Raw genomic sequence first — 18321 nt, forward strand, 5'->3', positions numbered from 1 at the left:
CCTGGGGGTCAAGGCCCATCTGCCCCACCCCGTGGAGACGTCACTTTCCTTCACTCCCACCCAGAAAACAGACATTGCTGGCTTGGTAGCTGATACTTAAAGGCTCCTGACCCGTAATGTTTATAATTATTACTGTATGGGTTGTAAAGATGATGATTTGTTTCTAATTAGAATTATAAGTATAAAGTTTCAGTTATTTTACATATTAAAAACTCAGCAATGTGTTATTTAGAAAGTAATACCAGTGAAAAGATGAATTAGCCTTATCTGTATATCATTCGTGTTAAAATGAATGTTTAGTAAGAATAAAATGAAATGTTAATTTCTAATACCTTTACATATTTAACTTTTTTATTATAATTTAATGTATAATTAATACTTTAATTCCCTTATCAAAATACTACAATATGTCTTAATAATGGAATAGTTCATGGTTTTTAAACTTCAGGGTGCACAAGAATCATCTGGAGAATTTGTCACGCTAGATTGCTAGGCCACACCCCCAGGTTTCTGATGCGGTAGGTTTGAGGTGTGGAGCGCTCACGATCTGCATTTCTGACAAGTTCCCAGGTATTGCTGATGCAGCTGATCTGAGGACCGTACTTGGGCGACCCCTGCCTTATAACGATGCTATAATATGTTTTAATAGTTGTGTGATGTGTGTATTTGTTTCTCTAAACTTTCCACTGTGGCCTCCTATAAATCAGTCTTGCATCTCCCATCCTCTCTATCAATTGCTTGTTCTGTGTTAACTCCTCATATGGCTCTGATTGTCTGGAAGACATTACAGACATTCATGGAGAAAGTACTGAAGCCAAGCCAGGGGGAATTCTCCCCAAACTCCTTTTCTTGGCCGTGGGTTGTACCTCTCTTGTGTGGCTCGGTCAAGGAAGTGAAGAAAAAAGGATAAAAGAAATTATCCTACACTGCAAGCCCACTCAGGCCAGACCCAGAGCTAAAATGAAGATTTTTGTTATTTAATCTTCACCATATCCCTGAAACATCATTCCTACTGCGAGAATTCTGCTAATTTTGCAAGGATCAAAAGATAAGAGGCACCTTATTTGGAAGTCCTACAGTTCTAACCTTTACTGCTAAGAACTAAAAAGAGGGCCCCCTCCACATCCTCCAGTGTCTTTCCAACCCCTTCCTCCTGACAAATGTTTAAGGAATTTTAAAATGTAGAAAACCAAATATGAAGGACGAGATGACAGGAAATGTAGTTAAATCAAACTTTTAACTTCATACATTTGCAAGGCAAAATTGAGGACGTTCCTCTGGTGTCACTGTATGGAAACCACTATGTTGATATGTTTGGGGTTTTTTCCCCCCTCTTATGTATAGTGTGGTTTTGGTAACTAGTAGTGGATACGTAACAATCTGGCTAATATAATGACCATTTCCTTCAAGTAGCAAAAATGAGTTTTATGATTTGCTAAATCTGAATTGATTTTTATGAACGTATTCCTCAAACCTCCCCTGAGACTGTGCTGTATGCGCCATGTGCATTCCTTGTGTGCCTTTTGTTGGTTGGACAACCCCTGAGAAGGAAAACTTATTTTAAAATGACTGTTGGATGATGCTTTCCCATGTGTGAGTTAAATTTCCTCTAAAATTGGGTAGCAAGTACTCTTTTAAAAAATGGCTTTGTTATTTGTTAAAATCTAGGAAGAAACGTTAGCTCCTACCTAATAACACTTGATCAGATATTTTAATGGCAAGTGACATGAATATTTTAATGATTTGATACAATAATGAAAACCTTTTCCTTGTTTTACCATCATTTGGTATGTACCAACAGTATATATAGTGCAAAATAAATCTAAGAAAACCATTGCTAGAAAATTCCCCAGTGCTGATTCCCATGTATTGAAAAGTAAATTAACTTCATTTATACCTTTACAGTTTGTATATCTGCCCCCCCTCCTTATTTAAGGAAGTAATGAAAGAAGCAGAGAGGAAAAAAAAATACATTGGTGAGTTAGCATCTTATTTTAAAAAATGTATTCTTTCTCAGAAACCATGGACCTTGATAGACAAGATAAGAACATAGCTTCTGCACTGCTGAGTGCTAAAATAACCAAGTTAAACACTTCCTTTTACACTTACTTTGTTTTAACAAGTAAGATTATAAGAGAGTAAGATTCCACAATTATACACATTTTCTCTAATGTACCCACAGGAGATAGCTTTTCTTTAATGGTAGAGAATCTAGAAACACACTTGCCCAGAGACAACTGCACAAAATAGGAGATGCAGCCTACTTTCCTTGGAGGTGCAGTTTTCTGGGTCGTCTCCAAAGTCCTCGTGGGGGACAGCAGTGCTGACAAACTGCCCCGGAGCTAGGTTCCTGCAGGCTCAGGAAACTGATCTCTTGCTCTGCTGTGGTTCCTTCATGTTTGGTCTTTGTATCCCCATTCAGGAAGAACATTTATTAATAAACTACATACCCTGTTTAGGAGAATTTTGCAAATCTGAGGCTGTCCTGGGGTCTGAAGAGCACTGGCAACAGCAAGGCCATACCGTCTTCCCGAGGTTGAGCGCAGAGTCTGCGCCCTGTCCAGATCCCAGGCCCTGCAGTGCCCACCCCCCTCTTCAGTTCAGTACCCTCTTCACCTGGTGGTTCTGGTGTCGAGTGTGTCAAAGGACATCAGTCACAAATTCATTTCCCCACATTGTACGTAGGTTAAAATAACTGAGTTTCTGTAGTTTTCTGTTCTCCATCTATGGAGGTATATGTGGATATGGCCATCATAAGTTACAAAAAGGAGGGAGACACTTGGGATGTTTGTTGGCCGCTTTATTCTTCGGTAGTATTGTCACTACATTTCATGTACTTTCCCATATAAAACTTGATTTAGTACTCTCCTGTTTGCATATTATGTGGTGCTTCTTACTAACTGAATAAGGAAAATTAGTTCAGATTCTTTGGTTTTAACTTCTTCATTACTGATATAAGTTTGGGTTTCCTTTTTTTTAAAAGGTCAAAACTTCAGTTTAGTATTCTGTAACACATTTGCCATTGGTTTTTATTTTAAACCACATCTTTTCTCTGTAGACCTCATATAACAACATACAGAATTGCTATCAAAGCATCTCATGCAGAAAATCAAATACAGTACTGTGAATTATATGAACTAAGGCAATGGAGGAACGGTTAAGATAACCCTAAAATACTGAAATATATTTTACAAGAAAATTGTAGCTAACAAGTTTAGATTAGCTTTATCCTTCTTATTCTTTAGCATTTGTATCTTAAAATTTGAAAAGAGCAATAGGAAATGGCTTAATAGTGGGTTGTCCTGTTTTCCAGGAGGACTTGGAGGGAGTGTGGAATAGTCGTCTGAGTAGATAAATAAGCATAATTATTATTAACATCAAAATGATCACATTTTTTTTTTGTTTTGTTTCGTTTTGGTTTTTTGCGGTACGCGGGCCTCTCACTGTTGTGGCCTCTCCCGTTGCGGAGCACAGGCTCCGGACGCTCAGGCTCAGCGGGCACGGCTCACGGGCCCAGCCACTCCACGGCATGCAGGATCTTCCCGGACCGGGGCACGAACCCGTGTCCCTGCATCGGCAGGCGGACTCTCAACCACTGCGCCACCAGGGAAGCCCAATGATCACATTTTTAACCCCTGTAAGATGTTAAGCTTCATGAAACTAGCAAATGCCCTTCTAGTTTATTGGATTAGCAATTAGGTGAAAATGTTTCCAGAAGGCTTATTTATGTGGACAGATGTAGAGAGGTTCAGAATTAATTTTTTGAAAAGCTTTTAATTGAATTCCCTTTTAATTTTCACAGTGGTGTCTAGTTAAATATTCATTTGAATGCTAGTGGTTTTCTGAAGGTCTGAACTAGATCTGGATTCTCAAAATCAACATAGGTTATTTAACCCTTTTCATCTAGTGTGCCAGCAGGGATTTCCTTAGTGTAATCCCATAGTATTTGAATAATTAGAAGGTAGTAATGAGGATTTAATTAGTCCTTGAGATACGCTGAAAGCAGAACCACTAAGAACTTTCCCTTTTGGACGTGGATTGCAAGCAGAACTGATGCTGCTACCGGACTGTGATGTGCTAGAAAATGTATTCTATCACTGGAGGCACTTCTTTGGCACCATTCCGTGACCGTCAGATCTGTACGGAGGGCATCCTGGGTGAAATCTTCCAGAATTACTGAGTTCCCCAACCCCCAACCTTTATTCTTGTCCAGCCACATGACAACCTTTTCTTCCTCTCAACTGTTTAAACAGAGTTGTAGTCCAAGTATACAGGCTTCCTGTAGCTAATTGAGAACCAACTGTTACTGTATCGGTGGTGCCCAAATTAGACAAGCTAGACAAGTTGTGTATTTACTCTATAGTTGCAGGACAAGGAAAAAATAGCAAAATTTTGCAGTTTCACATATCTCAAGTATTTAATCCAGCCAGGCTTAGTCCTTGACAGCTGTACGTCAAGTGAATCACAAAATTCTCATCTTTGGAATCTGATATCCACAGTGATCTTTATCAGTAGCTCCAGTTTTATAAATACAAACAGTGCCATTATCCAGAAAAAGTGTGTAGCAGATGGGGTGAGCTCAGGCATTTAGATGTTCTTTTTGTGTGCTACCATGAGAAGGTGAATCAGAATCTGTGTACTTCAAAAGTAGAAGGTTTCAAACTTATGTATTTTATGTAGATTGATTGAATAGAATATGTCTTCATTATTCTTATATATTTTTATCCTGTTATTAATCCCAAATGTTACTTGCCTTGGCATAATTTTATTCCCTCTTTAATGAGGTATGTTAGCTTCTTTTCAGCATCTGAATAGAATTCCTTATTAAATTTCTAGGCACATTCTTTTTGCTGAGGGCAAATCTCTCTCTTACTTTTTAATGCCAAGGGCAAGAAAGAGATCTCTTAAAATAAATCCAGTGTCTTACTGTAGCTTAGACTGAACTCTTGAGGGCCAGAACTGAATCTTGTTTATGCTCTGCATCCCTGTGTCTACAACAGCACCTCCCATATAATAGATGTTTAGCAAAGATTGAGCTGGACAGCAGAAAGTAATTCAGCCTTCACAGCCATTCAGAAGTGTCAGATCTTTTCAGAGCACAGAACAACCAAAGAACAAAAGATTTCTTGTTCTGAAATTAAGAAAGCTTACCATATTGATATGTCTTCATTCAGTTTTCCCATTATAGGTCATTTGCCATAGCGTAGAGTGTTTCTCTCTCTTGCACCAGATTAAAGCTACCACTTCTGTCTTCCATTCTTCCCAGGCATATTTCTACAACCATACAGACCCGATGTCAGTCTGAGCTGGGGTGCTCGCACCTGGAGCTTTGCACTAAGTGAATTGTCCAGGGGCCAGCCATGCTCTTTATAACCGAGGAATATTTAGATGGAAATAAGTAAAACTTTGGAAAAAATGTTAATGCTACTAGCTTATTTCCTAGTGATATCTACACCAAAAACCAGTTTTGAAATTTTAAAAATTATTTTTCGTCATCTTAATTGACCTAACTCAATTGTTGAGAACAGATTAGCCAGTAAGTATAGAAATGAAGGAGGCCACCAAGATAATTGTTAAGGACTTGGAAGTAGGATTTTTTTTTTTTTCTGTTTCTGCAAACTACAGAAATTATTTTGTTGCTCTTTCTTTGAGATTCTCAGGTTTAAGTATGACAGTCAATCTGCAGATGCTGAGATGTTTCACAGGGTAGGTATACTGGTTGTCCGAAAATGATCTCCTAATCTACCTTTCTAATTGCTCTTGCATGTAAAGGTGTTCTTATCGTTTATATTATGAGCACACTAAATACAAAAAGATGCTGCCTTTCAGGACAAGGGTATTGTCAAAGAGAAAATAGATGTCTTTCCTCGAGTGTCGTCGCGTAAACATAGGAGATCAACGTGTGAAGGCATTAATGATAGTCTGCCTCCACCCCCAGATGCAATTAATTTAGCCTCTGCTCATAATTGAGGATCCTTTTTTATAATCAGTGACAGATGAAAATAAACTCAAATGGGAGGTACTATACAAGAGAGAATATCTACAAAGCTGTTTCTAATTTCTTCAGCCCCAGAACTCTACCTCTGGGCTGGATTGTGGACCAAGCCAAACTAGTCAGTAATGAAGGGAATAACAGTATAGGAATTGTATTAGGGTTAGTGTTGAATTCCTAGTAAGTCTACTATCCAGAGATCTGTTCACCAAAGTGCTCAGAAAACAAGTATCACATACAATAAAAGTCGATTTATATTCATTGAAGAATCATCAGTCTCCATTTCAGGATATTTTAAAAGAAGCAAAGTTTTGTTACTTTTGTATGTGCAGTAATTTTTTTTAATTGCCAGTTAAAGCTTGCTTTTAATAGTTAACACTCATTTGTAATTGGCTCATTGTTCTTCAGTGAAAGTATTTGAGAACATCTGGATCTTAGGTAAATTCAGCATTGTGTATTGCGTGCACTTATTTCTAAGAACGTGTTTTCTCCTGTGCTTTTTGGGTCTGTTACCTCAGTGAAAGACTGCTGTCTGCCTCGTTTCTCAAGCCAGAAAACTAGAAGGCATCCTTGATGTCTTTTTCTCTCCCATCTGCCCTACCCTAGTCATCCCATTCTGTGACCTCCACCCCCGGGTTGTTTCTCACAGGTCCCCCTTTCTTGGCTTTCACTGTCACGACCCCTGCCCAGGCCACCGAGGCATCCTCAGCACCTCCCAGCCACTCTTCCTGTCTCAGCTTTGCTCCCTTCCATTCACTTCCATACTGCATCCAGAATGGTCTTTCCAGAAGGCTGGTGAGATCATGTCATTCCCTTCATAAAAGCCTTGAAGAGCTTGCCTTTGCCTTCGGAGAACGGCTTTGCTGATGCACTTGGTTACTAGGCCCCTTCTCATCCCTCTCAGCCTCCCTTTCTGGTCTCGCTCCCATCACACCACTGCCTCACAGTCTCCGGCTACACGGAGTCCCTTCTGGGATCTTCACGTAAGCTCCTCTCCGACCCTTTTGCCACCCACCCACTCCTCAGCCCCCACCCCACCCCATCCCTTGCCCATCTTTACTAACCCTTCATGTCCTCCGAACAGCCTGGCACCTGTTAGGTCCCTGAGTCCAGTCCGTGTTTACTGAGAGAACAAAGAAGGAAGCATGACTTGCTCTGGTGCTGCCCCACAGGCCAGGCACCATCCCACCCAGGCTGGCGGTACTCAGGACCCCTTGCTGGGGTTACCAGTGGAGTTCTCTCCCAGCGAGAGCTCTGTGAGGACCAGGACCATGTGGCCCTGTTCAGTGTCATAGGTCCAGTGCCTCTTACAGCACCTTCTTTTCTTCATCTTAATCTTTAGGCAGTTTGGAACCAAAACATTTGCGTTTAGGTACAGACTTAGCACTAACTGGTTTTGTGACCTTGGACAGTTAATTAAATCTCTGCTTCCTCATTTGTAAAATGGGGATCAGAGCATCCTGTAGATATGTTATATGGATCAAATGCAACCTTGTATCCAAAAGTTACATATTGCAAAGCTCTGTGCAAATATTGGTAATAAGCATCAGGCACAGATGACTCAGGTGAGACCTGGGTTGAAAGTCTTAAAAGGTGGTTTCTTTGCTTCTTCCAGCACATAGTGACACATACAATTGGCTTTGCCCTCAGCACTGAAGCGGACTTTTGCAGCTAAAACTCCAAAGAATTGTACAAGGAAAGGCCGGATATTTTGCCCCCATCTACCATCTGGGTAATTAGTCTGATCCGTCCCCTGACTCTCATTTTCCTGAGGATGGATGATGTCAGTAGCCGAGAGGGCTTTGTGGGCGTGGATGGGGAGAACTTAGATGCTGTCGTCTGTGCCTCCGAATATAGGGCGCTGTGGTGGCAGGGAAGGAAGAGGGAGCGATTCTGCCAGTTAACCTGAGAGCACAGCTGGGAGAGCACTGGGGGGCCCGGGTTACAGCCTTGAATGGGTCATTAGTTTCTGTCTTCCTCAGAGCGGTTCATGTTGTGAAGAGAAGCAGGCAGGCAAATAAACACTGAAGATATTAAAATGTAACAAGAATATTCTTTAAAATCTATTTTTCTCTCCAAATGGGAGTCTGACACCTATTTGCGATGAGAAATCACTCTGTGTTTATAGTCGGAGGCTCCCTGCTAAGGCGGTACAGCGTGTGACCATTATTTCACACATGTGGAGAAACATCGTTTATTGAACTGCCTTGAAGACACAAGGCAGTTATTCTGTGAATTTTTAACAGATGCCAACATGACAATAAATCGTCCACGTGCCAAAGGAAAAAACACGCCTTGCTTTGTGGTGGCTTATGGGACCCTGGGTGTTTTGTGGGTGTCCTGATGGCGCTGGAGCTCTGCCAGCCAAAGAGACACCTCTGACGAAGGAATCACATTTGCGTGCAGTTGGTACTGCGCTCGCTTGCTGTCCTGTGGTAGCCTGAGCACTCTGGCTCTTTCTTTGCTGTGCTGTCTTTCATGGGTGGCATGAACCATGGTGTGGGCCTTGTGCTTAATGTTGCTTTTTCTAACAGGATTTAAGGTCTCCAGTGATTACGTTGCAGAGTTGGTTGTCTTTCATGAAGAGGGAAAGGATATACAGTTGGAGGCTCAGGTCCATGTTAAAATGCCTTCCAGTTTAATTTTCTGAAATTCCCTGTGTTTGCTCCATTATTTATTTGACTTTCTTTCTAAATCAGTTTTGTAACACCCTTCAACTTAGGGATGCATTTTCATTGGATGGTCCTTTAACCCATCAGTGACTCTTCTGGAGTTGTGATAACCTGTCATTGCTTATTTGGATTCATGGAGCTTTCCTCTGTATTTTTCCATGTAGCATCTCCTCCAGATATGCCTTAAGGCCTGAGTTATAATTTCATTCTATTTTTGAGCATTTTTAAAGTACTTCTAAAGATAAGCTGTATCTCTGTCTTTCCAGTGAAGAGTTTTTCTTCATTCATACTGCATAAAAGCATTCTGTATTCATTTCATCCCTTATATGGAAAATGTGATTTGTTTATAATGACTACATAAATCAGTTGCTTGAAAAAATTTTTTTGATCTGCTAAGGTTTAGATAGTCACAGTGGATTTTTCTTTTCTCTAAGAATTTTCTTTTTTTCAAATAAGAGAGTCATATAGCCTTTTTTAAACTATTAAGTGGAAAAATACCCACTTAATAAACCACAAATAGTATGGTGTTGAAGAAAATATTTAAAAGGTCTTGAAAACTCACTTATCTGATAATAATATAGATAGACATTTTAGAAATGCCAATTCTCTGCTAGGCCAGTCTGCTAAGATTTCAAGATAGCAATGTGTTTTCTTAAAAACACATTAAGAAAAAGAAAAGCGTCTTTGGCTTAATTAGTCTTTAATACTGGCCTCTGTATAAAGATTGAAATAGCATCTTCCCTAGACTTCACATGACTTATACCACCATGCAATATTTAGAATAGATTGTCTGTCTAGGACTTTTCCATTGATTAATAATATAAATATTTGTAGGGGAATGACCCTAATGAAAATCATTCTCAACCTGCAGACTGAATGACTCCAGATGAGGTCCTGCCTTCAGCTATTGGATACATGGAAAATGACATTCAGAAAATGATCAATCCGTGGGGACTTCCCTGGTGGTCCAGTGGTTAAGACTCCATGCTTCCAGCATAGGGAGCACGGGTTTGATCCCTGGTCAGGGAACGAGGATCCCACATGCTGTGGCACAGCCAGAAAGTTAAAAAAAAAAATTATCAAGTTGTAATTAAATATCTTAAGTGAACCCATGTGCCTTTGGAATAAACTTTAGGACAAGTTGTAAGCCTCTTACTAGGTGGTGGAAACGAGCCTGGCCAAGATGGGGCCTTTATCACATGAGCTCCAGAGCTCCTTGACAAGCCCCCAGCAGAAGAGCAGTATGCCCTGATGCTTGGGTGAGGTCTCGGGGGTTTTCCTTTATAACCAGAAAGAGAATAGTCTTATTTCAGACTCTGGTCTCCCTTCAAACCCCACAAAAAACCCTAATGGATTGATTCATCCTTGCATAAGTGTTTATCAAGCTAGTGATTGTCATACGTGCTCGTGATCCAGTAACAAACACAAATCAAGATCCTTGCTCTTTATACTGAGTCTATTCAGGCACTTGATAGGACTCATATCTATTTCTGTGTATCTGTCTACCTTCTCTTCCTTCTCCCCGCTCCTTCTGCTCCCCAGTCCCACTCTCCCTCTCTTAATAGGCAAACTCCGGGGACTCTGCAGGATTGGGAAGGATGTGCACTGAGTCTTAGGCCGCTCAGAGCTAAGCAGTACTAGAGTTGTTGGTTAAGTGGCCTGAAACTGACAAGCTTCAGTTCTCTGAGCCAAGTAACATGGGCAGCCAGTTATTTCTGGAACTAGCTGTCAGGGAAAGGACCCTGGTTTCTGGATAGTCCGCTGAGTGAGGAAGGCTACCCATCAGCTATAACTGGCTCTGGTGGAGGAGGTGCAGAGCTGGCAGGCCAGCAAAGTGACACAGAGCTGTGTGCCACCTGGGGAAAGGCACCAAGCCCTTTGCCAGGAGGCCACAGGGTGCGGCATTTATCACTCGGTGAATTCAGCACGGTCCAGGGATGTGCGGCACTTCCTGACTTTGCCGCGGTGAACGGTTTGAACCTCGCCTGGCAAGCGAGGCTGGTTTGAAAGCTTGGAGTCATTCAGATGGGAAATAAATGGTGGGTTGTATTAAAAATAATATGAGGGCTTCCCTGGTGGCGCAGTGGTTGAGAGTCCACCTGCCGATGCAGGGGACAAGGGTTCGTGCCCCGGTCCGGGAAGATCCCACATGCCGCGGAGCGGCTGGGCCCGTGAGCCATGGCCACTGAGCCTGCGCATCCGGAGCCTGTGCTCCGCAACGGGAGAGGCCACAGCAGTGAGAGGCCCGCATACCGCAAAAAAAAAAGAAAGAAAAAATAATAATAATAATACGAATAATAATACCTGTCCCTTACTGCGCCTCTGCTCTGTGTGCAGGCACTGAGCTGTACGCTTTACACAGCGTTTTCTCATTTACTCTTATGAGGTGGGCTCCGTTGTCATCCACCTTTCTCAGAGAAGGAAACGGAGGCCTCACTGTTAACTAACGTGCCTGAAGTCACCTAACCGTAAGTGGTGAAGCTAAAATTTGAATTTGCAGTGACCGTGGAGACGGACAGAGCGAATGCACATGGCAGATATTTAGGTGATAGAAATAACGGTGCTTCTGGCCCACTAGGCCATTAGCTGTCAGTGGTTCTTGTTTTGAGGGAGGGGGGATCTCTCCCCTTCTTTTCTTTTTTTTTTTAATTTATTTATTTTATTTATTTACTTTTGTCTGCATTGGGTCTTCGTTGCTCCACGCAGGCTTTGTCTAGTTGCGGCGAGCGGGAGCTACTCTTCATTGTGGTGCACAGGCTTCTCGTTGCGGTGGCTTCTCTTGTTGTGGAGCACGGGCTCTAGGCACATGGGCTTCAGTATTTGTGGCTCGCGGGCTCAGTAGTTGTGGCTCATGGGCTCAGTAGCTGTGGCTCACGGGCTCTAGAGCGCAGGCTCAGTAGCTGTGGCGTACGGGCTTAGTTGCTCCGCGGCATGTGGGATCTTCCCGAACCAGGGCTCGAACCCGTGTCCCCGGCATTGGCAGGCGGATTCTTAACCACTGCGCCACCAGGGAAGCCCTCAGTTGTTCTTTTTTTGAATAGCTGTCCTCCTTTCCCCAGAAATGATTACTTGAATATACTCACTCTGAAACAAGGAGCCAGACCATCACAGTTATTAAGCTGTTTTCCCAAAGTAACAGTAAATGGTTTCTGAATGAAGATGTTTTCTTATTCATTAAAAACCTGTACTATTTGGTTCCAGTTCTCTGCCAGTCACTTTGCATGGTCCTGAGGAGACAGATACGAAGAGAGTGTGTTTTTTAAAGCCTCAGTGCTCACAATCTGGGGGGAGATAGTCACCCCAGCAAATAATGATGGCAGTGTGACAACGTCTCTGTCTCAGCTAACATACATCATATGAAAGTGTCTGCTTTTCTGGAAGGCCAGGGAACGCCATGGAAGCAGCAGGAGACAGAGCCAGGAAGGATAGGAGCACGTCGTGGAGGCAGACGGCCCTCTGGGCACACTGTGAACCAGTGTTCGGTAGAGGACGCAATCTAGCATTCTGTTTCCAAACTGCGCCGCTCAGTCGTGCGTTTTTTCACTGAAAAAAATATATAAAATATCAGAGAACATTGCACATAATCAGGGTAGAAATTGTTTTGTGAAGAGTACAGTGTGTGTGTGGATACTGAATGTGAATATATAAACACATGCATACTCACATATACACATTGAATCATGGTATACAATATATTTCTTTACTATGGATTGTGGTTAAAAAAAAAATGTCTCAAAGTGGTTTCAGCGAATTAACCTCTATGAGCCTCAGTGTCTTCATAGCTGTTTTGAAGTTTAAAAGGACAACTAATGAACAAAGCCATTAGCACATAATATCTGCTCATTAAATGTCAACTGTTGTTATTAGATCAGTGAATAGCCCATTAGCAGGGACATGCGAGGTGGTCAATAAATAATTGTTAAGTGAGTGAGTGTGTGAAGATTTACAGGTCGAAAGCAACCTGGTGCCTGCAGGGAGGTAAAAGTGGGAGTGATCGAATCAGAGTGGGGTCGCCATGATGACCATGTAGCCATGATGGGGCTGGAGAAATAGGTCAGGTCACATTTTGAAGAGACTTGATTGCTGGGCTGATAAGTTTGGCTTCATTCTGTTAAGCAATCAAGAGTCATTGCCTAGTTTTTTTGAACAAACACTGTTGAACATCCCTGGAGAGATGAGAAAGGTCAGAATTCAGAGCATAAATTGGAGGCCCTGCCTTGGATGTAAGGAAGAGATTTCCTTCTGAAAGTAGGAAAATCCATAAAGATGGGACATGGATGTCAGTGTCCGTAGGTGAGAGGGCAGGCCGTTGTAGAGGGGTGATGCTGCCTTTTCCTGTGGTTTCTTTACATTTAGCAGCAGAATTAGGGGAAGCCTTCAAGAAAGGGATTGTAAATGCTAAACTAACCATTCACAAGACCTGACCAAACAAAAGGGTGCCCAGTGACCACTAGGATTCAGCTGAATGCAGGAACTTTGGCTTCCAAGACTATACGTTGTGACATCCACTTCACCAGTCAGACATAGTCTTAGTCTTATTTGGATCTAGTTTGATTTACCTGCATCCTACCTTCAGCTAAGGTCTCAGCTTAAATAGGACTTCTTTGGGGAAACTTCATTGTCCCTAGTCTAAATTGGGTCCTCCTCTTATACCCTCAGGGTTCCTGTACTTCTGTATTTTTATACTCATACTTAACTTTTAGTTGTTTATTAGATGGCTATCTCTGCCACTAGAATGTGAGGTCCACGAGGGCAGACACTGTTTTGCTCATGGTTTACATCCTCAGCACCTAGGATGCTGCCTGGAATCTCATTCGGTTGCTCTGTGACTTTAGTTTATCATTTTTCCCTATTTGATAGGTTTTCTTTTCTTTCTTTTTTTTTAAGATTTTTCTTTTTGATGAGGACCATTTTTTAAGTCTTTATTGAATTTGTTACAATATTGCTTCTGTTTTATATTTTGGTTTTTTGGCCACGAGGCATGTGGGATCTTAGCTTCTCAACCAGGGATCGAACCTGCACCCCCTGCATTAGAAGGCGAAGTCTTAACCACTGGACTACCAGGGAAGTCCCCAGGTTTTATTTTCTACGCAACTAAACTGTAATTCTTCAAGGACAAGGATCACATCTTTTACTTTTTTTTTTTTTAATGCTCTCTTATTCTTACCACAGCTCCATGAATGCCAGAGTAAAATTGGGGCATGCTGATAGAAGATTTGCGTATCATTATTGTGGATTGAGTTACCAGTGTGAGAGCTTAGATCAGAACTCACACAGTGAATGAAGAGCTTGTAGCATCACTAAAAAGGCAATGGTCATGCCTTTGTATAGCATTTTCATGGTGTTTTTCAGTTTAGAAAAGCACAGTCACATACGTTTTTCTTATTTGACTCTCAGAATGATCTTGGAAGCCAGGACAGGAAGTGCATTCACTATTTCATACAAGAGAACCTGTGAGTCCACACAGTGGATGGTGGAGGCAGCCTCTAACCCACATGTGATTCCAAACAGATGCGGGGTGTGTGTGTGTGTGTGTCCTATTACTACATTACCTTCTCTCTCAGAATAGAGCTTGCACCTCTTCATCTGGAGTTTGGTTGTACGAGTGTTCGTGATTGCATACACATGTAATGAAGGGGTCAAAAATAGTAAATCCATTTATATAAGCCTTCTATGCATTTATTTTATGGATGAAGTGTACAGATCATTTTCATATAGTTTCTAAGATTTTTTTTCAGTAAGTTCTTTTATATAATGTAAATAATAATTATCTAAATTAGTCCTTTTTTCCAAAGTTTGAATTTTCCATGTTAGATTATTTACCTAGGGCATATAATTCCATAATACATCTAGAAATTCAACATACTTTTATAATATATGGGAAATTCACTTTATACCTTCTAAATTTTCCTTACTAGATAGTTAGGTTTTCTAAACTCAGATGGTTTATAACTAGAAAAATTTCACAACTTTAAAAAAAAAAAAACAGCTTCATTCTCTCAGCTGTCAGTTTTTCTGTTCATAAACTGTGTTACAAGCTGCCATTTTATAATAACTTCCTAAAGGAAGCAAAATACAATCAAATATGTTACCATAAATAGAAAATTATTGTTTGAAATTTGATATTTGGAAACATTTTAGCATTTATTTCATTCAAAATTAAGGTTAAAATAAAACAAAATGAAGAATATCCCCCAAATAAATATACATGCGAATTTTAGACCTGAATTAGATTTTTCACACAAAAAAAGTTTAAGCCAGAATCATAGAGAACTAGAGCTAGAAGTGCCGCTACAAATATCATATGTCTTCCCTCTCACCATTTAACAGGTGAGGAAACTGAGGGCCAAGAGCTAGGTTAATTGCTGCATTCTGCACAGCAAGTGTGGAAGGCCCACGACTGACATCCTAGTCAGTTCCCTTGCTGTCACAGCATGCTGCCTCTCTTGCTTTACTTTTTTGAATATATAATGATAGTAATAGCTAGTGATTATTGAAAGTTCACTGTGTGCCAGGCACTACTATAAATGTTTTACATGTATCATCTCATTTAATCCCCGCAGCAACCCTATGAGGTAGATACAATTGTCCCTATTATATAGATGAGGAAACAAATAATGCACATGCAGGTCTCTATCTTTAGGATGAAAAGTAGAAATACTTCTTTTTTCATTAACTTCTGTCTTCTAATTTTTCATTAGTTTGTTTAGATTATGATGATATTCAATAACCTCTTAAAAATATGGTTATATCCATAATGGAAACCTTTTTAGTAGGATTATTGCTGGCATTTCATTGTGATTATATATTATGTATCACTTTACCTACCTCCTAACTGGTCTCCTAACTTTTAGCCTTACTCTCCTCCTGTCCTTTCTTCTTGCTGCATATTATGGCAGAATTAGCTTTTGAGAATGCAAGTCAGATCATATTGCTTTCCTGCTAAGACTGTGTATGGCCTTTGCCAGTGTCAATCACACTGAAGGACCAGATTTGCATAGGATTGCAGGTGCAAGAGTTTTGGTGAACTGTACAGCTATTTGGTAATAACAGCTGAATCTGCAAGATGAAATGCTCCCTAGTCAAGACATAGAGAGGCCAACAGAAAAATGGGCAAATGATATAAATAGTTGTAGAAAAGGAGTCAAAACTGCTGTAAAACAAAATGTTCAGCCTTACTCATGATAAAAGGAATACACAATCTAACACAAACCAATTATAAAATATTCCTGAAAGGCTACATTAAAAAACCATTTGTCTTTGATCAGCGGTAGGAGATGGGGTATATATTTTTTAAGCTTTTGGAATTTGTAGACAGTTACACAAGTACTGGAGTACTGTGGATCCCACATATTTAAATAAAAACACAAATGTAGAAATAAAAACCAGCTTATTCATGCTAGTTGGAAACTACACCTGAATACATGGGGTATTCAGGAGTTAAAAGATGCTCGTGGCAGTTTATAAACCAGAAAGTTATCATCATACTGTCTTCCTTTTGTGTGTACATTTCAGATTATAGAACATTTTCATGTGCTGTCTCAGTTCTTGCAGCAACCTCATCTGCATTTTAAGGTGAGGAAACTGAGCCTCAGATAAATTATGATTCACCTAAGGTCACAGAGCCAGTTTTGATCAATTCACACACTGCAGTATATTTATTTACGTATCTGTCTACTCTACCGGATTCTGAGCTAGCGACACAAACAAAGCTGTAATGTAGGCCTTCTATTCCCAGTTGACTGCCTTTCGATGCTTGTAGTTCAGAAAAAAGTCAGTGAAATTATGTCACCTCCTTTCATTGTCTTGGGGAATACATGAAAGGGATGAGTCTCACCAAAAATATAAAACAAGGTTTCAGAAACCTCTTGTAAGTGGTGCCATTGCAAAATCATACAGAGAAAAAAAATAGCTTTCCAATTTTAATTTCTATGGAAGGAGGTGGATTCCATACTCCACAGAACCTTGTTGTTGGAATTTGATGTTGCTACACATTCCATTTGGATTAGCTTTAACATTCTACCTCTTTTGGAGCCTTTTGACGAACTTGATTTTCTGCAAAATTCCAGTGATGAGTGAGACAGTTCAAGTGGATCATGGCATATATATACATATTTTTAAGGATTGAATAAAGAGTCAGAAATAAATAACTTGCCCAGATAAGAATTCTTAGAAGTCATTTGAACAAACCTCAAGCTTATAGTAAGTGTCCAAGAGGCAGCAATAACTTAAGGATGTGCTGTGTTACCAGCAGTTCTAAATCCTTCAGCATGGACACTTTCTTGGTTGAAGTGAAATTTAATGCTAAAAAACGGACATGTATTATTTTCCTTAACTAATGAAGAAGAAAGCAGCCATTCTCGAAAGAGAGAAAGGAAGAAAAACGTATACAATCTGTATGGAATTTAAACACTTTTTTATTAAACAGGACTCTATATGAAACTCTTGAGAATTTTATAGTCAGGCTTAGATAAATATTTCATGTTACATCTTAAGATTCAATCATTTATAGTAATTTTAGCACTCTGATTTCTGTTTGTTTTCAGATTTGAAAAAGCAAACATTTTCTATGATGATTTATATCTGGGAGCCGCCAATTGAGCCCAATTTCACATGACTTTATCTTTATAAATAAATGAAATAGGATAATAAGGAACAGCTCTACTTACTTGTATTTTATGTCTATCTTTTTAGACAGAAGCAGTGTTAGAAGATCTCTTTTTTTTTTTCTTACTGAAATGTAAACCATGGCCTTTGTAAAGGCCCTACTCTGTTTAACCCCCTAAATTTAAGCTGGCCTTGGATCCAGGCATCACCTTCCCCTCCGGCTGCCTCAGGAGACTCTCCTTCTCAAGCTACTGCTCTCAGTTCTCCTCTGGAGTAGGTGGAAACCTGCCTCCTCTCTGCACTCACCCTGTACGAAAGCCTTCAGCTGACACCCGTGAACTCTCACCAACTCTTAACTCCTGGGTTCTGGGAGGTTTTTTTCAAACTGCCCTTTGTTAGTTTTCTGGTTTGATGATTTATCCTTTTCTTAGTTACATGTCTTGATTTGGGGTATTCTTTGTCTAAATGCGTATTCACAGTTCATTCTATGTACTTGCTTACATTTGGCTGAACTACTGATGATGGCGATGTACCTTGACTTATAGTCCTGCCCAATTGAAAGATGTATTTTCTTTATCCATTTGTCCAACTACCTGCTAAGCACCTACTGCGCTGTGCTCAGCACTCTGAGTACAGGAGGAATTTAATACTCATTCTTTCAGCACGTAGTTTTTGATACCTACTACGCGCCAGATGCCCTGCTGGGCACTGAGAATGCAGCAGAGGGCACGTCCATGATCCTTGCCTTCTTGGGGCTTATGTTTTAGTGGGGAAGAGAGAGCTTAAGTGAGTCAGAAATAAAGTAAGATGATCACATGTTATGAAAAGCACGTGAGGAGAAAGGGTGGCGTCACCAGGGCAGTCAGGGAAGATGGACCTGGGGGACAGGAAGGAACCGGCAGTAGGACACTCTTGGAAGAGGGAACGGGAGAGAGTAGGCTCTATCAAGGGAAGGAGCTTGACGTTATCTTCTAGGAAGCATGAGAAGGCCAGTGGACTTCAGGGTAGTGAGAAGGAGAGAAAACTATAGGAAGTGGGGTTAAAGTGAGA

The 18321-nt window shown here is 40.6% G+C and overlaps 1 protein-coding gene across 3 annotated transcripts in view; it reads left to right on the plus strand.

Annotated features, from left to right (window-relative positions):
- Positions 1-18321, plus strand: part of ARID1B (AT-rich interaction domain 1B) — a 409620-nt gene that overhangs the window by 318555 nt on the left and 72744 nt on the right. The gene's annotated exons all lie outside the window — the stretch shown is intronic.

The sequence above is a fragment of the Hyperoodon ampullatus genome, assembly GCF_949752795.1.
Source record: "Hyperoodon ampullatus genome assembly, chromosome: 12".
NCBI lineage: Eukaryota > Metazoa > Chordata > Mammalia > Artiodactyla > Ziphiidae > Hyperoodon > Hyperoodon ampullatus.